This window comes from Triturus cristatus, chromosome 1_1, assembly GCF_964204655.1.
Source record: "Triturus cristatus chromosome 1_1, aTriCri1.1, whole genome shotgun sequence".
NCBI lineage: Eukaryota > Metazoa > Chordata > Amphibia > Caudata > Salamandridae > Triturus > Triturus cristatus.
In genome coordinates this window covers 917,631,533-917,652,984 of record NC_140579.1, presented here as the reverse complement: position 1 = coordinate 917,652,984, position 21,452 = coordinate 917,631,533, and the positions used below count along the sequence as shown (strand labels likewise).

The 21,452-nt window shown below is 47.2% G+C and overlaps 1 pseudogene; it reads left to right on the top strand.

Moving 5' to 3' along the window:
- The first annotated feature begins 4,879 nt into the window (after window positions 1-4,879).
- LOC146871287 (uncharacterized) lies at window positions 4,880-6,212 on the top strand (annotated as a pseudogene).
- The last annotated feature ends 15,240 nt before the right edge of the window (window positions 6,213-21,452 follow it).

Here is a 21,452-nt window from a genome sequence, read left to right as displayed (position 1 = left end):
ACCGCAAACTGGTAATGTTGCGACCCAACCGTAAAACGGAGATACTTCCTGTGCGACTTCAGGATTGGGACATGGAAGTACGCGTCCTGCAAGTCGAGCGACACCATCCAGTCTCCTTGCTGCAACGCTTGAAGAACCTGCGCAAGGGTCAGCATCTTGAATTTCTCCTGCTTCAGGTAAAAATTCAAGATTCTGAGGTCCAGGATTGGACGCAATCTGCCGTCCTTTTTGGGAATCAGGAAATAACGGGAGTAGCATCCCTGACCCCTTTCCTGCTCTGGAACCACCTCTATCGCACCCTTTTGAAGCAAGGCTAGAACTTCTTTCTGCAAGAGAAGCAGATGGTCTTCCGAGCAATAACCTTGGCAAGGAGGGTAAGGGGGAGGAAACTCCCGAAAGGGAAGGGCGTACCCAGTCTCCACGAGGTTCAAAACCCAAAGGTCTGTTGTAACCGATTTCCAACCCCGTAGAAAGTAGGACACCGGACCCCCCACAGGCCTTAAATGATCCAGGATGGGGGATCTAGGGCTGCTTTCCTGAGGCCTCATTGGGAGCAGAGGAGGAGGAAGAAGAGGGGTTGCGTCCAGAACCTCTCCGACCCCTTTGCCTCCCTCTATAGGACTTATAGAGGGGATTCTGCTGCTGCTGCTGGGGCTGCCGGTAAGAGCGAAAAGACGATCGGCCAAAGCCCCTAAATTTTCGAAAGGACGAACCCTTTGCCGGTACTTGCAGGCCCAAGGATTTTGCAGTCAATCGGCTGTCCTTAAAACGCTGAAGGGCAGAGTCCGCTTTCTCCCCAAACAGCTTCTGACCATCAAATGGAAGATCGACCAGCGTAGCTTGAACATCTGCTGAGAAACCAGAGTTACGGAGCCAAGCCTGCCTTCTCACAGCAACAGAAGACCCCATGATCCTTGCCACGGAGTCCGCAGTATCCAACCCTGACTGGATAACTTGCCTGGCAGCCGCCTGAGTGTCCGCTACAACCTCCATGAAGGATGACTTATCCCCTTCAGGCAACTTAGGAGCCAAGGTGTGAGAAGTTGGCCTGGTATATGATGTTCACTAGTTAAAGTGACCACCTTGTACCATGCCAAGCAACCCTTATGGTGTGGTTGTAAGTCAACCTTTTCGGACTAGCTGCCCTAGTGGTAGCGTAGGCTAAGCAGTCTTTGAGGCTAAACTCGTGAAGCGTGTTAAGCCAGCTGTTTTACCAAATGCAACCCCCTTTTATACCAATGAAAGGACACCACACAGATATATATTCAAAATATATATGTATTTATTTCTCAAAGTAACCCCTAGTCTCTTTATGAGCACAGGAGCACAAATCGTCAAACAAGATTACAGTAGAATACACAGAAGTTGCACTTTATATGGATAGGCCCTGGTGGCCGCTCAAACCATATACTAAAATAGTGGTATAAGTACCACGAACAGAAAAGGGAAAAGGCCTAGGGACTCTAGAATCGCTGGGCCTACAAGGAGCTAACTTCAGTTAGTGACCAGGAGGTCCACGGGTTGCGTGTGCAGAGCAAATAGTCACACGCGTGCTCCCATAGGTTTTCAATGGGTGCGTAAAAAGTACAAAGTTACTGCAAAAAGGATCTTCCGGATGGACTATGACCTTAAGATTGGAAACACAGACACTAGAGATGTTACTCTACACTTGGGCACCGGAGTGCCAGCTTTACCTCACCCACAGGAAGCGGGTGCATAGGTGTCGAAGTGCGTCGGGTTTCTTCTATCTGTTCAATGGAGCCTGTGGACAAAGATTCTGCAGGCGGTCGGTCCGGAAGGGATGCGGTGGATCCAAGGGTGGATCGGAGTTGTAGAAGACCTTTAAGCAGAGGGGACAGTGTTCACAGTCACTAGCCAGTGACCAGCGTGGCACCAGGTGGGTACCAGGCGATGTCGGGTGCAAACAGGAAGAAAGGTGTAGCTTGTCTCTGCAGCCACGTGGTCCCTGAAGGTCGACTACGTCCAGGAATCGGTTCACGAGCTGTCCCACGCCGGCTCTCGCTGTCGGCGACTTGATCGAAGCAAACAAGCCTTGGCAAAAGCAATTGTTGTGGAAAACGAAATAAGCTGATGGTTCTGACCAACAAGGTCAGAGGGATTGCTCCTTTGGAGGGGAGCAAGGGCCAGTCTGGAGCAACCAGACCAGCGGTGTATTTCTTGAAGTTCGTCGCCAAGATGGCCACTAGCCAATGGGCCAGCAACCGGTTAGGCGCGTCGAGTGGCAAAATGCAGAAGGGCCCCACGCAGATCGTGGAGATGCTGGAGGGCTCACCTTTGGTGCAGATGCTGCTCGAGGGTTGGGCTTCTCAGATCCCAAAGCACAACTTGGAGGGAGCCTCGGTTGTTGCACTTGCAGCTTGTCGTGGTCGTTTCAAGATGGCTGGCTCCACGTGTCTCGTTGCCTCCACGGGTCTCCTCTTTTCAGGGACTGTGGATCGGGCGGTGAGAGGTCTGGAGGTCCAGGTCTTGTCAGTCTCTGGGCTCGGGCTCCGGCGGGAGGCGGCGGCAAAGCAGACGTTGATTCGCTGGATGGTGCTTGCGTTAGCAAGGTGGTCACTCCCTGACCACAGGGGAGATTTCCTTCAGTCTTCTGTGCAGCAGAATGTCGAAGTTCCCGTCTTCTTCTTAGTTTCAAGTTGATTCCAGGATGTCTGAAGTCTTAGGACACAGCTCCTACCTTTAAGCGGATTCCAGGGGCCGGACTACCTGCTAGGTCCCTCCCTAAGGGTGGGACCAGGAAGGGGGGTGGTTACACCCCCAATCCTTTGTCCAGCTCGCCCCAGGCCCGGGACTGGTGTGCCCCAGGACCGGATTGAACTGGCATATGCACCGAGGCTCCTTGTGAGCCTCAGGCATGTCTGGTTTCTTTCAAGCCCTACCTGACCAATACACAAAATCCTGTCTGGGGTGGTGCATGCACCTCCCCTGGCAGGAAACCCTTTGTCCACACCTCCCAAGCTGGAAGGACTCCCAGCAGCAGGAGGGCAGACTTGTGTCTGTGGTGGCAGCATCCATTTTGTGGAGCTGAGGCTATGTCTGATTTTACCCGGGTTTCAGGTACTGTACATGTCGTGTCCCTCTAGAAGGGTGGAATGCTAACCCCGTCACCAGAATTGGCGAGGGGTTAGTATTCCAATTCGTATGACACCTTACTCAACATGTTTTGATAAAGCCAAACCAAAGATAGCATTTAACCGCGAGGTTCATAATGCACTTAAGAGTATATGGTATGACGATATCTGGAAACAGTAGAAGGAAGCTGTTCCGACCACTGCAGACAGGCTCAGCTCATGCCAGAGCACCATCTCACATGGAACCAAGCACTCTGCCTTCAGGATTGTTAAGGCCTGCCATAGGAGTGACTTATAGGTTGACATGTGTCCCATTTAAGGTTAGGTATAGGTATACTACACCTAAGTAAGAGGTGGTTACACCAACTTACCCCAGCTGAGTGATCAGCCAGTTGTGTCAAATTTGTTAGGCCAGGCCAGGGGTGGCACAATACATGCTTCAGCCCCTGGTAGGCCTTAGATACACCAATGCCCTGGGTACCTAGTGTACACTGGTACAGGGGCTCACAGGGTGATCCACTTCCAATTGGTTATGCACCTAGGGTGCATAGTGTAAATTTAGTAGAGAGAACAGCAGGCTGGGGGTCTGATTGGCAAAAAGCAAAAGTTTGGGGTGACCATAGGATAGCAGACCCTACTCTCCTACACAAGGGCTTAATGGAATCCATTAGAGCGTGCACGTAACGCCCCAGCAGGCACGTAGCATTAGTCGACTTTAACGCCATGCTTCCTGTCGAAAAGGTCTTTTTGGCTGCCTGATCAGCCTTTTTAGACTCCCTGTCAGCCGGAGACTGAGGAAAGGCACCGGAAGCATGCTTGGAGCATGAAGCCTGCACAACCAAACTGTCCGGGGACGGATGAGTGGATAAAAAGTCAGGATCCCCTGGTGCAACCTTGTACCTTCTTGCCACCTGTCTACTCACTGCAGGAGAAGAAAGGGGCTTCTTCCATACCTCTAATACCGGCTCCAATATGGCCTCATTGAAAGGCAACAAGGGCTCCGATGTCGAAGTCGGAGAATGTAACACTTCTGTGAGCAGGTTGGATTTGTACTCTACAGAAGGCAGCTGTAAATCCAGAAGCTCCGCTGCTTTCTTTATCACTACGTGATAGGGAGCCAACTCATGAGGTGGAGAAGACCTGGCAGATGTATGTTCCCACTCTGGGGTCGTATCCAGCCCACTGGCTTCCTCAATGCCCTCGAATTCGTCCGAAGAAGAATCAACCTCACCTTCTTCCACCTCTCGATATCTTCTTTCCTCCAACAACCTCTGGGCTTCCCTCCTCGACCGGATTCGGGGAACCGACGCCGGCGACGTCGTACGCGGCGTCGGAGGAACCAGAGGACTGATCGCTCCTCGATCTGGGCTTGCCCTTAAAGGTATCCAAGTTTTGGGAGGGGTGGTCGATGCCGATTACCAGGGGGAGATCAAAGTTATTCTATTGAACAGTGGAGACAATGATCTGATTGTGCAACCCGGTGACCGAGTTGCCCAAATGGTCATCATGACGGTTTATGGAGGAAATATCATGAAGGGGACGGCCCCAGCCCTTCTAACTGTGCGAGGAAAGGGCGGGTTCGGATCTACTGACAAGAACCCAGGGGCGAAACTATGGGTAGAGTCCCCAAACAAACCTCCTGAACCTGCAGAATTAATCGCTAAAGGAAAGGATAACATCCTTGTCATCATGAGACCCGGACAGGAAAAGTGGGAAAATGTACCTGCTGAAAATTTTTATTTACGAGAGTGATTATACCAGTTTGTTTTCTGTTTCTAGATCACAGTATGGCTTGCCGCTGCGATGCTTGCGCTGTGTGGTCTGTGTTTGGGCGTGTCCGGAGGGGTCCGGGATGGCCCGGGGATGCCGAAGGGGATCAACCGCCCGAGTCGGATGACAGCATTGTTGCAGCAACCAGATAACATCTGGACCTACTTGGCCGAGAATGTGCTGAACACTTCCCACTTCTGTATGAGAAATCTTCAGAGTACAGCGGATATGATATCCACTTTTTTTGTTGCCGTACCTACCCCTGCACGTGTGCTTCTGCACATCTTCAACCAAACTAACTTTGATGGGGTAGTGGAGGAAACTCATGTTCAAACACATCTGAGTCTTTATGAGTACTGTCGTTTTTGCCCGGAGGTTACAGATAATCTCTGGAGGAACATGACAAGTATTGTTACCTACAACATCACTACTGGAGACGTTTGCTATCAACTAACTTGTGACCCTGCCAAAATTGGCAAGTGTGGCCAATTGAAACTAGAGAAAAGCACACAATTGACCACTGATCAACAAACATTGTCAGTCACGACATAATAGCTTTTGCAGTAATGTTACCAATCATATGATCTGTAATCATACAGTATTAGTCGCTACCCATGTTAACCATGTGAAATGATTTAAGGGATGGCTTTTTTCGTGTGGCAATATTTCATACACTTACATACCAGCTAATATAACTGGAGGACCCTGTGCCTTATCACGATTAAGTCTTATGCTTTTTCCCATGCAGTCTATCACACATATTCGCTCCCCTAGAGCTGCTGTTCAATTACCTGAGGATTGTGATTCCAATATTGACTTGCTTTCTAGGGCAGAGTATACTAGTTTGGCTATTTCCATTGTAGGAGTGCCAGGACTGTCCGTTTATAATGCAAGAACTATTGCTAAGCTTGCCTGTTTAATTGCGAAGAATCTCAATCATACTTCTGCCGCTTTAGCTGATTTGCTATTAGATGTTCAAGGAACGAGAAAAGCTGTTTTGCAAAATAGGGCAGCTGTGGATTATTTGTTGTTGAAACAACCACGGTTGCGAGGACTTTGATGGACTCTGTTGTTTCAATTTATCTGATCATTCTACATCTATCCATGCACATATTAATGCTTTAAAAGATTTAGTGAAAGGGGTTACCCAAAATGTTGATCAAGGATGGTGGGATTGGTTGTTTGGGTGGCTACCTAATTTTGGACAGCTTCGTTATATCCTGGGTGTTATCATAGTAATTATTTATGTTTCTATTTCATTATGTTGTTGTATTCAATGTATTCCTAATCTTCTCTCCCTTCTTCGTCCCAGATCCATAGTATTTAGGCCAATGGGATATGATGGGTGAATCGAGGGTCAAGGGGTGGAATGTATTGCATTTGCCATTTTACACATTACACGTTCTAAACTGCATATTGACCTCGATTCCATGTGATGCTCTGGTCTTCCATTTTGTTGTATTGCATTTCCATTTTGTGCTGCTTTGACCTGTAGTTACACTTCAGCAGTAACAAACATGTTTTTCACGTAAACCAGTACGAGCTGGTGCAAGACATACCTCGTGAGGTTATTTTGTGCCTTGAGCTTGTTTTTGTGCATTCTATGCTTATCTCTAGGACATAGGGAGGATGCGCTGTGCAAGGCTCTCCAAGGCCGGAGATAGGGAAAGGAATGTCTTTTGCCTTGGCGCACCCAAGCAGAATCTGGCCAGGTCTGTATGGGTGGGTCTGACGCAGAGATGCGGCCAGCACCTATGATGGATAGATGGGCGAGAACGCCTGCTAGAGGGTTCTCGAACGTGTTGATTTAACTATAAAAAGCGGTGTCCGTGAGGTGGAGCTCAGGAACTCAGTCTTGGAGTGGACGCAATCGCGGGACGACTTTCGTGCCTGGAGAGATTACTTCCTGTGCCCCAGTCTCTGCAGGGTTCCCGACTTGGTGTTTTCGGTGCTTGACCAGGGATGTTGAAGACTCCGGTGCAGACGCATCTGGTGAGGTGCTTTGTACATTAACTGTTTATAAGTCTATATTCATGATCATATACATATATATATATATATATATATATATATATATATCAAGAAGACAACTTCCAACAGCCTTGAAGATCCTTCAACTGCCAAAGGAAAGAGTACACGAGCCTGGAATTGGTGCTGGTTTCTTTTATTTGCCCAGAGCGACGGCCATAACGTTTCGGCTCCGTGGAGCCTTGATCACATGACAGCAAATAGTTCGTGAAGTTACAAATTTAAAGTAAAAGGGTAGGTCACATGGGGGGAATCACTTAACGTTTGCAGTCATAGACATAGACAAGAATAAAACACCATTGGTAAAAAGAGAAGAAATATCCAATCGCTAATTTACAAGTGATCATATCTCAACAAGTAAAATAATAAATAGACATACAAGCAAGTAATGATTTAAAATGTCGGCTTAAATGCTTTTGAAAATCTGGAAAGGATAGGAGCAATTGTCCATTGTGAGACCTGGAAATATGAATAACCAGTTGCTCATGATTACCAAAATACCAATCGGATGAGTCACAAAATACTAGTCAGACCGTAATGCCATAAAACTGCATAACACATATAAATAAATATATAAATATATATTAAAAACATTTTTGGCATAAAAACATTGATGAATGAGGTTAATTCCAGTTGTCCCATGGACCCCTCTTAATAAAAAAGTGAATAGTGCAGGAAAAAATATATATAGAAATAAATAAACTAATGAAAATAAAATAAAAACATGCGGGTAAGCATGCTATCTAAAGTGCCTGAGTTCTAATGCTAAGGGATACTGCATAACCAAGGTAATTGGAGAAATTATATATGCAGCTCCCATCCAGATGTAGCACAGGGATTAGGGTAATTAAATGGGTGAATACCATTAAGGTGGAATCGGTGGCACAAAAGGCAAATTTATGGATACCGTGGACTCCCTGTTGAGAGAACTAAACTAATTCTCATTGAGTTCATACAGCTCGATGGGACCGGAGAGGGTCTCAATGTTGTACCAGTATGATTAAGCTATCATGGTCAAATGGACAGCATATGTGCGGCGGTGGGTGCGGAGTTGGATCTCAGGCTGGGGACCATTACATTCTATAATGGGAACAGGATGTGCAAATTTCGCAAATTTTTACATAGAAAAAAGTACATTATGTCAACAATAAATAGTAAAATACTAAATAAATAACCTAAAAAACATATTAAATAGGATTATGACAAATGACTAAAATTCCGTAAAAAATATAGCTAAGAACACATCAGATAAAAAGGTTTCCCATTAAAAAACAGTAAAAAGGTGAAAAATCAACCCAAGCATGTATGCATGTCCTCTGTCATGTTTAGACCTGTGGGGACCTTGGTGTTCAATTGTAGAATGTATCTTGTTTCTAATTTGCGGAGGTTAGACTCGCGATCCCCACCCCTTCTACTAGGTTCAATACAATCAATAACATAGTAGCTTAAGCCCCTATTGTCACTATTATGAACTTCCCTGAAATGGCGTGCCACGGGGTAGGTATTGTCTTGATTGGTAATCGCACGCAAGTGTTGTAAAATGCGTTTGTGTACCGCTAGCTTCGTGCTGCCTATGTATTTCAGGTTGCATGGACAAGTGAGGACATATATAGCGAATTCAGTCTTACAGGTCAACAATTTATTAATCCTGAGCTGTCTCATGCTAAAAGGATCAATGTAGGTTTTAGTATTGACACCGTGCGAACAGGCTTTGCAGGTTTTGCATTTGTAAAAACCACTGCTGAGTTGTAGCCAGGACGTTTTATCAATTGTTTCAGGATTCGTGTTGACCAATGCTTGTCTCATAGTGGGGGCTCGGCTGTGTGTAATAGTAACCTGATGCGGTAGTAGGGGCCCTAATATCGGGTCACTGCGTACTATGGGCCAGTTTTTGTTAATGATTTTACGCAAATCATTTTGTTGTTTGCTGTAGCCCATGATGATCCTAAAATTGTGACATGAATTTTTATTAGCCTCCTCAGGATTGGAGGGCACCAATGTGTTGCTAGATACTCCGCTGATGGGTCTTAGCAGATCTTCACGATTCAGAGCATTAGATCGGACTATGGCACTTTCAATGATGTTCGCCGAGTAACCCCTCGCCCTAAACCTAAGTTTACTGAGCTCTTGAGCTATCTGGAGATCCTTTTCATTGCTACAAATTCTCCTCAGTCGTACCATCTCCCCATAAGGTATACTATTTATGAGGTGGGGTGGATGTGCACTTGTGGCATGAAGGGTTGTATTACCTGCTGTGGGTTTACGGTGTAGCCTAGTTTCCAGTTTGCCCGCATGGGTGTATACCTCGGTGTCTAGGAAAGTGACATGTGTTTGGCTACATGTGGCAGTGAAATGGAGGTTGAGATTGTTCACATATATACTCTCAATAAACCCATGTGCCTCCTCCAGTGACCCTTTCCAAATAACAAATAGGTCATCAATAAACCTTAGCCATAAGACAACATTATCTGCGAGGCACTGTGCATAGTCATGGCGAAGGGTAGTTTCCTCCCAGTACCCCATATGGAGGCAGGCGTAGCTAGGGGAAAAGCTAGCCCCCATTGCTACGCCCCTCAATTGTCGATATAGCAAGCCATTAAACATGAAATTGTTATTAAGGAGGCAGAGTTCAAGCATCTCGGTTAACATAGCATTGTGGCTCTCAAATTGAGTGGGTTTGCGTGAGAGAAAATATTTAGTGGCCTGGATGCCGTCATCATGGCTAATGCTGGTGTATAGAGATGTTACGTCCAAAGCCAACATCCAATAGCCATCCCGCCATTGGACTCCATTGATCTTCTGTAAAAAATCCCCCGTGTCCTGTATATATGAATCCAATGATCTAACAAAGTCTTGTAAAAAATAATCAATGTATTGGGACGTTTTTTCATACATACCCTCACGTGCTGAGATTATAGGTCTGCCTGGGGGTTTGACAGGGTCCTTATGAATCTTGGGGATAAAGTACAGCGTGGGAATTACAGGGTTATCTTTCTTCAGGAAGTTAAATTCCGCTTCCGTAATGAGCTTGCGTCCCCACTATATATATATATATATATATATATATATATATATATATAGTGGTGTATTCATTGTCTTTCACTTGGTGCCTAAGAACTTACTAGCTTCAGTGACTTATTGCCTTAGTCTACGATAATAATAAAGCTCATTTTACCTCCAGAGGAGTGTCGGAGTTTCTGTGTAAGTAAGTGGTGTGCGTAAATTTAGATTACGCAAGTGGGCAAGGCAATACATGTGGGATCTCACCCAGGTCACAGAATAGAGGCAAGAGGCAGGGCCCCCCCCCGTCCAAAACAGAGGGCCAACAGCACTGCCGAAGTAACAGGACCCAAATCAGCACACCCAGCACCCTAAGAACCTAATGCGGGCTTGAAACGTATGCCTGGGCACCTTCAAGGTGTACGGTGACAATGCTCATAACCTTACCCCCACGGGGGTGTTCAGCCTCAGGCACAAACCGGCAATGCGCGAGCTAAGTCGGGACGCGGGCGGAGGCGCTCTGCAATGGCCGTTAGAGGTCTGCGCAAGCTCCGCTCGCGTCCCGCTGCAGCTCCGCGCCGGAAGAACACAGACGCGTGCCCTCTCACGGTTGGCGGACCGTCGCGCTCCCCACCGGTAACAACAAACTAGTTGCGCGGCCGCGTAGGAGCGGGCAGAACGCTCCCGCGGCCGTAATCACGGAGTGAAGGCTCCTAGCATCGTGAAAACAAAGGCAGAATTAACAGCCACAAACGCGCATTAAGCCATACGGAGCGGATGCTCCTTTCACACACACAGCGCGAGCAATAGCAAGATATCCCAATAAACCCAGAACAATAATAGATCAATAAGGGCAATCAGCAATCATACGGAGCAAAGCTCAACAGTGCACCCTCAACTACAAGCAACGCGACAGAAGGGAAGGACACTTAACTGAGTGAGGCTGCTAGCAGCGAATAAAGAGGATGTCCAGCACAGAGCAGGGGTTATGATACCAGGAGGCACCTGATTGGACAATGGACTACTGCATTGCATTGTTGTTTTTCTCTGTAGGCTTCATGGGAAATGAAGTCCTACTGTTGTTTTTCTAAGGATGCTATGTGGAATAAATAGAAGAAAAGCCTAATCTCCTTCACTTGCTCACATTGACAGATAGCAATTTACAGAGCTAAATCCTCAAAGGGATATTCAGACTCCTGGGTGGAGGTTGAATGGATCACCCATGTTAATTAGGCTACCTCTAGACTGCTTCAGAATATAGAGTGTCTGCCAGATGCTTATTTGTTGTTCAACCCATCCAAGTAATAGTTCAAAGATCATTCCATCAGCAGTGGAGACCTTTTAGTTGTTTTTAAGTTGAGCCTAGAGTCAGCACGCATGCGCTGCTCTAGGGGAGACTTGTTGTAGTGGAGTATGTAATGGAAGCTCCGCCCACTCTGGCCATATTTGCCATTGGCTTGTGCCAGTGTGCTTCGTAAATGCTGGAGTCTGATTTATAAACAGGCTTGTTAGTCCCTCCTTCGTACCGCGTTGTCTCCATTTGTAGTGGAGAAGTGTAGCTCACTGGTTAGAGGAGGCATACCCTGAAGCAGAGGTCAGACCCGGGACCAGGGTTCGATTCCCAACGTCTGGAGCCCAATTGTCCACGGACTCGATAATTCTCGCTTCGGTGCCTACTCTAAGCACGAGTTCACACTATGCAGCTCTGGGCAACAAGCTTGCTTAATCTCCACAACGGCCCCCCGCAGCGGGATGCCTGGCTTTCACCTTGGGGATGCCCAGTATGGGTTATCTCACAGGGAAAAACCAGGACGGGTTCCCAATGCAAGCGCCGAGATGCCCAAGGGTAATTTGAGCGCTATATAAGTCCGCACATACATACATACATTTGTACCCTCCCATGGTGACTGGCACTTTTACTTCGGTTGTTACACAGTATGTCTTTTTTAGTCAGTGAGCTCTACTTTCTTTAATGAGCTTTTCCCACTGCAGGAACGCATGACGCGCATGGCGTACTTTCACTTTCCTAGCCGCCTGTCACTTGTTTTTTATCCAGCTTGCGCCTTTCTTTATTTGACCAACGCCCGCTTTTCGTTAGCCGTCCCTGCCATATTAATGCTTTTTTTTTTTTTAAAGCACCGCAATGTTGTGCTTTAACTTTAAATCGAATTTTTTTTTCAATACGCCACACGGCGCTGCATAAATCAACTTTTAAAATTACATATTTTTTCACAACAGTGGTAAAATGCAGTGCTTCAACTTTTTGCAATGGCGCCCCTGCGCCTATTGTCAGCAGTTCGGCATGAGCGCTTTCCCTTTCGTGACTGCGCTAGTGTGTTTCCTCTTAGCTCCGAGATCCCTGGAGCCCCTGCAGCATGACAGACAGTAGTGAACAGTTTGTTTACTTTAGATGATTCTTTATCCTAACCTCTCTCCGAAAGCTTGTTGCTCTTGGAGTGGCTCTTGTTTGAGGGTCTTGTGACTGCATGCGGCAAACAATAACGAAGTCAGTTTGCATTGGGCCCTGCAGATTGTGGCCGGATTTCCAGCTTAACCCCTTCGATGCGCATGACGGAACGGTTCCGTCATGCACGTCGGTTGCGCTGTGCGCATGATGGAACCGTTCCGTCATGGCCCCGCCCGCGCACGGAATCTTCAGCGTGGCGCGGAAATCCACGCCGCGCTGAAGAGGTTAATGAAACGATGGAAACTCACTTACCACGTTAGTCATTGTTTTCTAGTGAACTGTATATTTTCTATTACTAAATGGAGTGCAATGTCGAAAATATATTGGTTATGTGTCTAGTGAAGGCCTGATAACTCCTTGCCTGTCATCGGTCCTCTTGGGGTAATTGTTTACTGTTTTGCTTGCGGTCAATAGACGCGTCCTTTACAGCTCACAAACACTACTTCACTCGGCCGCTTGGTAAATAACACTATGTGCTTAACCTTTTGTTGTGCTAATAAAGCAGAGATAATGTGGTATTATTGCTAGGTCAGAAAATGCACTTGCGTTTTCCAAATGCTCTGTTTACCCTATTTAAAGAGTTCAAATAACGAGCAGCAGACATCTACTTACTGAAAACAGTTTTGATGGAATAGATTGGATACTGGCAAAATAAATTGGGTGGGTATGGTAGTTTTGCGTTAAGAAATTTTTTATGGGCATTTAAAAACATATTTTTTTAATGAAATATTGTCACTTGCGATATATCCTGCTATACCTTGTATGTTATTGGTTTATACTGTAAAAGGAATATGCTACTTACCAGTATGCATCTGTTCTTGGCATGTAGAGCTGCAGATCTATACACTATGCATAGATCGCCATCTGGTGTTGGGCCCGGATGTTTGCAGTTTGTTTTTCCTCTTGGAAAGTCTTTGGAAGTCACGAGTTCGGTGACTCCTCCCTTGGTTCGTATTTCGCATGGGCTTCAGCTCCATCCTCAGATTGTCTTTCGCCAGCAGGGAAAGATGGAGCGTAGTAGTAACAGTAAAGAAACCCATGTGTGTTGTATCTAAATAAGATAAGACTGGAACGGATACAGGTAGCCGGGGAGGCGTGTATAGATCTGCAGCTCTACATTCCAAGAACAGATGCATACTGGTAAGTAACATATTCCGTTCGAGGCATATGAGCTGCAGATTATACACTATGCATAGATTATATAGCAGTACCCAACCCTAGCGGCGACCACCGGCATCCGTTGCAGTTGTTTGGAACAGTGATTTTAGTACAGCCTGGCCCACACTAGCTTGTTGCTTGGTTTGCACATCTACACAGTAATGTTTTGTGAAAGTGTGCGGTGTTGACCATGTCGCTGCTTTGCAGATGTCATCTAGTGGTATGTTTCCTAGAAAAGCCATAGAAGCCCCTAACTTCCTTGTGGAGTGGGCTTTAGGGGGAACAGATAGCGTTTGTTTTGCTTTGTGGTAGCAAATCTGTATGCATTTTACAATCCCCCTAGCTATCCCGGATTTAGAAATAGGGTTGCCTTTATGTGGTGGAGCGAAGAAGACAAGCAGCCGTTTGGTTTTCCTGAAAGGTTGTGTCCTTTGGATGTAGTAAAGTAAAGCCCTTTTAACATCCAGTGTGTGTAAAGCCCTTTCCGCAACGGTTTGAGGTTGTGAGAAAAAGACTGGTAATTCTACCGACTGGTTTAGATGGAATGGAGAAATGACTTTGGGTAGAAATTTTGGGTTGGTGCGGAGTACAACCTTGTTCTGATGCATTTGGAGAAAAGGTTCCTGTATAGTGAGTGCTTGTATTTCACTAACCCTTCTGAGGGAAGTGATGGCCACTAGAAAAGCTGTTTTCCATGTGAGAAATTGGAGCTCACATTTATGTAATGGTTCGAAAGGGGGTCCCATTAACCGTGTGAGAACTATATTCAAGTTCCAGACAGGTGAGGGTGGTAATCTGGGTGGAATTACTCTTTTGAGGCCTTCCATAAAGGCCTTGATGGCAGGCACTCAGAAAAGTGATAGGTGCTGCCTGTTCTGTAAATAAGCAGCAATTGCAGCGAGGTGTAACCGAATGGAAGTATATGCTAGGTTACACCTTTGTAGATGGAGTAAGTAACATATGATGTGCTGTATGGACACATTGAAAGGATTGATTGTGTTGTTGTGGCAGTAAACAACAAATCTTTTCTACTTTGCAGCATAGCATGCCCTAGTAGTAGGGCGTCTAGCTTCCCTGATAATATTCATGCAATCAGGGGGAAGGTTAAGGTATCCGAATTCTAGGACCTCAGGAGCTAGATCGCAAGGTTGAGCTGAGCTGGGTCCGGGTGCCTGATCTCTCCATGGTTCTGGGTTAGGAGGCATGGTGAGAGGTGTAGCTTTTGGTGTGGTACTACTGAGAGTTCCAGCAGTGTGGTGTACCACAGTTGCCTGGCCCATGTTGGAGCTACTAGGATCAGTGTTAGGGAATGCTGTTGTAGCTTTCGCACCACTAATGGAATTAGTGGGAGAGGTGGAAAAGCGTATGCAAATTTGTTTGACCAGTTCATCCATATCGCATTGCCTTTGGACAATGGGTGTGGATATCTGGCGGCGAAGCTTGGGCATTTTTTGTTTTCGTGGGTGGCGAATAGGTCTATGTGTGGATGCCCCCACTTCTGAAAGAACGGGTGAAGAACCTGTGGGTGAAGTTCCCACTCGTGGATCTGCTGCGTCTGTCTGCTGAGCAGATCTGCCACGGTGTTTTGGACTCCTGGGACGTGTTGGGCCAGGAGAAAGATCTTTTGTGGAATTGCCCATCTCCATATGCTCTGTGCTAATTGAGAGAGCTGTGGAGAGTGTGTGCCCCCCTGCTTTTGAATGTAGTACATGGCAGTCATGTTGTCTGTGCGAATGAGGACTGCCTTGCCTGAAATCTGCGTCTGGAAGGATTTTAGGGCGAGGAAGATTGCCAGTAACTCCAGATGGTTGATGTGGAGTAACTTCTGTTGTAGCGTCCATGTGCCCTGTGCTGTGAGATGTAACAGATGAGCTCCCCAGCCGGAGAGCGATGCGTCTGTTAGGATTATTTGTGGGTTCGGGTCCAGGAACGGTCGACCTCTGGAAAGGTTTGTGGTGTTCCACAACTGCAGAGAGCGATGGGTGCGACCGTCTACCAACACCAGATCTGTCAGTTGTCCCTGGGCCTGGTTCCACTGGCGCGCTAAGCACTCTTGGAGTGGATGCATCTGGAGTCTTGCATGGGGCACTATGAAGATGCAAGAGGCTATCATCCCTATCAGTTGCATAAACACTCTTGCTGGGAGAGAGTGTTGACATATGAATTTTTGACGCAGAGCCTGTATTTTTGCAATCCTGGCAGGATTGGGATAGGCTATGGCTTTTGAGGTGTCTATGGTGGCACTAAGGTATCGTTTTGTGTGTGATGGTACCAGGTGGGATTTTTGATGGTTCACCGTGAAACCTAGCTGGTGAAGTAGTGGCGGTATGTTGCACACATTGTTCGTAGGACGTGGCTTTTATTAGCCAGTGGTCCAGATACGGGAAGACGTGAATGTGCTGTCTTCTGAGGTGTGTAGCCACTACTGCTAGGCACTTGGTGAATACCCTTGGTGCTGTTGTTACCCCGAACGGGAGCACCTTGAACTGGTAGTATTGCCCGTCCACCACAAATCTGAGGTACTTTCTGTGAGACTGGTGTACTGGGATGTGAAAGTATGCGTCTTTCAAGTCCAGAGTGGTGAGAAAATCGTTCTGGGAGAGGAGTGGAAGAACCTGTTGAAGGGTTACCATGTGAAAATGGTCTGATTGTATGTAAGTGTTTAGAGGTCTGAGATCTACGATAGGTCGCAGAGTCTCGTCTGTCTTTGGAATCAGAAAGTACAGGGAGTAGACCCCTAAATTTTGTTGATTTATGGGGACCTGCTCTATGGCTCCTTTTTGCAGGAGGGAGATCACCTCCTGTTTTAGTAGCGCAGTATGTTCTTGAGATATAGGGCGGTGCCTGGGAGGAATGTTTGGGGGGGGTATCTGACCCATCTGTCTGACGTGATGGTCTCCCAGACGTGAAGGAAATGTTGTATTCTGCCCCCGACCGGAGTGGAATGGTCTGGAGGGAGCGGGGGAAAGTCATTGGGTAGTAGGTGTGGCAGAGCGGGCGGTATTTGTTTTGCCTCTGCCCTTATTATTATTGCCGCTGTATCCGCCTCTTTGATAACCCTTTGTGAAGGTAGATTGAGGAGGGGATTTGTAGGACGTGGATGCACTATCCGAGGAGTAGCCTCACCCCGTGCCTCGAAAGGAAGAGCGGCGAAATGAGCGCCTAGGAGTGTGTGACTGTAGGGCTCCCATGGATTTCGCCGTGTCAGTATCTTTTTTCATCTTTTCGAGGGCTTCATCAACTTTTGGGCCAAATAGATGATCTTGGTCGAATGGGTGGTTAAATATAGAGGCTTGTACCTCAGGTTTAAAACCTGAAACTCTGAGCCAGGCATGGCGACGGAGAAGGACACTGGTGTTTATGGCCCTGGAGGCTGTATCTGCTGCATCTAGGGCACAGCGAATAGAAGTATTAGTTATTATTTTTCCCCTCTTGGATCAATTCATTGGCCCTGTTCTTGTATTTTTCAGGGAGATGGTGCATGATGGCCTCTAACTCATCATAATGCGCCCTGTCGTATCTGGCCAATAGCGCTTGCGTGTTGGCGATACGCCATATGTTGGCGGCTTGTGACGCAGTGCGCTTCCCCGACGCGTCTAGGAGCTTGGACTCTTTGTCAGGTGGTGGTGCTTTGCCTGACGCTTGAGAATTTGAGCGCTTCCTAGCTGTAGATACCACTAGGGAATCCAATGGTGCAGGGCCTTTAATGTATGAAGGGTCTGTGGGGGCGGCTTTGTATTTTTTCTCTATACGGGGGTTTAGGACCCTGGCCCTGACTGGGTCTTTAAAGACCTGCGGTGCATGTTTAATCACTCCCTTTAACATAGGTAGGATGGCAGTAGACCTATGTGCGTTGTCAAAGGTGTCTAGGAGAAAAACTTCCTCCACTGGGTCAGTATGTAAGTCCACCCCGTGGTAGTGTGCCGCCCATTGTAATAGGTGGTGAAAACCTAAGGAATCTTCAGGTGGGGATGGCCTAGATGGGTAAAGGTCATCCTGTGGGACATCTGGGATGTCCGGATTATTATAGTCGATCCAGTAGGGGTGGGGTCTTGTGGCACATCTGCTGGATCATAATATGGGTCTCCTAAATCGTCTGGGACAGGAGACACTGTTGGGGAACGATGAGGCGAGGGTGGAGGTGGGGAGGGTGGAGGAGGTGGAGGAGGAGAGGAAGGCACTCTGAAAGGGGAGGTAGCTGTGTCTTTCCTCTTTGGAGGTGGAGCTGGTTTGTCCAAGTGTCTCTTTTTTGTAGACAATGTCAAATGTCCAGTTCTTGGATCCTTGGTGAGTGTCTTTTGGAGAGGATCCGGTGTGAAAAGTTCTTGCGACACTGGTTGTTCGGTCAGCGCCGAAGTTTTCGGGGCCGACGGCTTTTTAGGTTGGTCTAAGCCGTGCTTCTTTGGGACCTCTGATTTTTTGGTCGGTGCCGAATAAGGCTTCGGCACGGGAGTGTCGGTGCCGAGGGCCTTCTGATGTTTGGTCGGCACCGGAAGGGCAGGTTTCGACACCGAAGGCTTTGGTACTGGGTTCGGTGTGGAGATGGAGGCCGATCTTTTCTTCGGTGCCGAAGGGTGTTTTTCGGTACCAGTGGTAGGCTGGCTCGAGCCCGAGCTGCCGGAAGGCTTAATAGGCTTCTTCACCGGGCCCGAAGGCGGGGTGTGAGAAGCAGTATCCTTGGTCTTGCCTAGGCGCGAAGGTGTGACCGAAGCCTTTTTGGGTATCGGTGTGGGAGGGGGTATTGTACTCACGACCCTCTGCGCCGGGGTGATGTCCTCCACATCGGAGTCGTCAGCCTCGGAAGCACTGACTAGGTCGTCGTCCTCTTCTTCGATGTTCTGCTGTCCCGGAGCTTCGACGTCGTCCCCGAAGATGTCGACTGGAGCGGTGGTCGAGGAGTGCGCCATGTTGCGTCTAGCCCGTCTATCTCGAATAGTCTTTTTAGAGCGAAAAGACTTGCAGGCTTGGACAGTCTCGGGCCTTGTGTTCAGGGGAGAGGCAGAGGTTGCACACCTCGTGGAGATCGGTGTGGGGAAACTTGGACCCACATCAAGGGCACTTCTTGAAAGGAGTTCTTTCCATCAGCCGAGACCGGAGCCGGAATAGGCCCGAAGGCCGCCGTCGACGACCGGAATCGAAGAAGTGCCGAAGAGAAGGTGATTAAGATGATTTATTATCTGAAGGAGCTCGATGAGCAAGGATTTTTGCGTCGATCGTTGAACTGGGAAAGTTCGGAACCGGAGCGCGAATTATTACATCCGAGCCCGATGGCGGAAAAAAACAATCTGAGGATGGAGCCGAAGCCCATGCGCAATACGAACCAAGGGAGGAGTCACCGAACTCGTGACTTCCAAAGACTTCCCAAGAGGAAAAACAAACTGCAAACATCCGGGCCCAACACCAGATGGCGATCTATGCATAGTGTATAATCTGCAGCTCATATGCCTCAAACTGGTGGTTTAGTTTATACGTTCAATAGCTTCGCCCCCATACATTACAATCTTCACCCCCGGTTCCCTCAGTTAAGCCTCCATTTTCTCTGCAGCTCCCTAAATACTGGGCAAGTCCGTCCTGTCCCTATGCGTAGGGCCTCTGGGATTATGAGATTTTGTGAAAGCAGCATGTTCTGCTTAAATTGTGTATTTGCCGCAACGTAGCGTGTTAGCTTTAAATAATTTTGTTTCACTGAGCTGTTGTGTTGCCTGGACGATGCAGGTACTATTTCTTCTACCCCTCCTGTTCTCCCTGCCCTCTTTGCCAACGCACGACTATGTGCCTGCAGTGCTAAATGCATCTTATGGTTGTACTAACTAGAAGGTTAGTCGCGCAAACTATTTTCATAGTCTTAGCCAGTGTATTTTTCTTTTGTAATTTCATTAGAATATGATCTGACAGTAAAGAACGGCTACCTGATTATCGAAGCCATTATTCACTCCTCCACGGTCAGCTCTTTAAAAAGAACGTAACCATTTAATTTAGGGTTTTCGTTTTATAAACTGTAGCATAAACTGTACGTGGAAATGCTTTATTGAATTGCATTCATGCCGGTTTTGAGAGATTTTGAAAGGCTACCAGTTGCGGCACCCTTTCCTGATTTCCTTTCACATGCACCTTACTGTATCTAATGAGTTTCTTCTAGTTGATAAAAATGCCAGTCTCTCTTTATTATGTATATCAAAGAAGCTGCATGCTTCTTCCCCAAACCTTTGCATGTTTGGTGCTATTTGTAAGAAACTGGCTCTCTACATACTGCACCAAAGTGAGGTACAGTGTGTATAGAGTCCAAGAGTCTCCAGAGGTTTGGCAGAGGTTAAAGTTAGATAGAACCTTACTCTCTAAAGTGGTAGCTTGGTCGAGCAGTAAGGCAGTATCAGAGGACAGTGTAAAGCATTTGATGTACACACTCAGTCAGCAAATGGTCTCACACACTCAAGAACTGAACTCTAGGCCAATTGTTTTGTATAAAAATATATACTGTTTTATTTCTAGAACCAAGCAAGCCTGGTACAGGTAAGCATATACATACTTTGCAGTAGTAATTGACTTGTTTGAACACAGTTCAGAATTGTAGTATAACTGGTACTAGTTTTGATTACAGGTTTAAGAAAGCAGTTTGCAACACATTGCAGGTATAGTACATTCAATTGAATGGGCTTTTTAAGTAAAATGCAGTTAATTACTTTTCAGATTACTTTTCTAACCACAGGACTGGATCCTAGATTCATCCATGGGACATTTCCTCAAAACAGGTGACTAAATGCGTTTTGGTTAAAGGTATGATTTTTAAGGAATATTATGTATTTCAAAAGTTGACACTAAAAAGTTTTTCACATAGAATCACCAATGTTATCCTATGGGAGGAAATTCACTTAGCAGGTAAGTTAGGTTATCAGTACTTTTTCTTACTCAGTGCTGGATCCTGGATTTAGCACTGGGACATTTCCTGAAAACAGTTGAGAAAATGCGTTTTGGTTAATCAGCTGATTTTTAAGGAATATTTGCAGTTTTCAAAAGTCGACACTTAGAAACTTTTTGAAAGCAAAAGTGTCAATGTTATCCTATGAGGAAAAATGAGTTATCGGTTTCAAGGTAAGTAATCAGTCTTTTGAGTTGTGGTTCTGGGGTTAGACTCGGGGGGTCTCCCAGGGTCAGTGATGCACTGTTGTTGCACCTTCAGCAGCACTCGGGAGGCCAGGTGCAGAGTGTTGAGGCCCAATGTTATCCAATGGGGGATAGGGGGACTCCGGTTGGTGGCTGCTGGCAAGAAGGCCACAGGGTTGTGGGAGCAAAGCTCCTAGGGTTAAGCTCAGGGCACGTTGGGACCAAGTTAGCACCAAAGGGGCACCCTCAGTGGCACTAGGACAGCCGGGTGCAGTTTTGAGGTCGGGTGCCCTGTTGAATTCAATGGAGATTCTCCTGGACAAAGAAACACTGCAGGCTCGGGACGAAGATCTTCCAGGAGGGTCTCCTGGATTGAGGCTGCAGGCGTCGTCTGGAGGCTTGAGGCAGGTCAGGGGTCGCCGGATCTCAGGTCAGGATCGCCAGTGGGACCTCCTTGTGGTGTTTGTTCACTCAAACACAGGCCGGGTTCGGCGGGTGCAGAGTGTGCTGAATTCGCGGTTTCTGTCTGGCAGCAGAAGCTGCAGTTCAAACACGTACGGTGTTCACGGGAGAAGCAGCTTGGAAAGTGAATGCAGGCAGGTCCTCCGGGGTTTTTGAGGTTGCTGGCTGCTGGACACGCCGGGGTTTTGCAGTAGCAGGTTCGAGGGTAGACAGGCCTGTAGGGCTGGGGCCAAGTCAGTGGGCGTCGTCCTCTTGTTAGCTCTACGCAGCTTCTTGTCCTTTTCTTGTGGTTGCTGGATCTGAGGAAGGAAGGTTCAGGGTGCCCTAAATTTAAGGGCGTTACAGGTAGGTAAAGGGCAGGGACCAATGGGTCC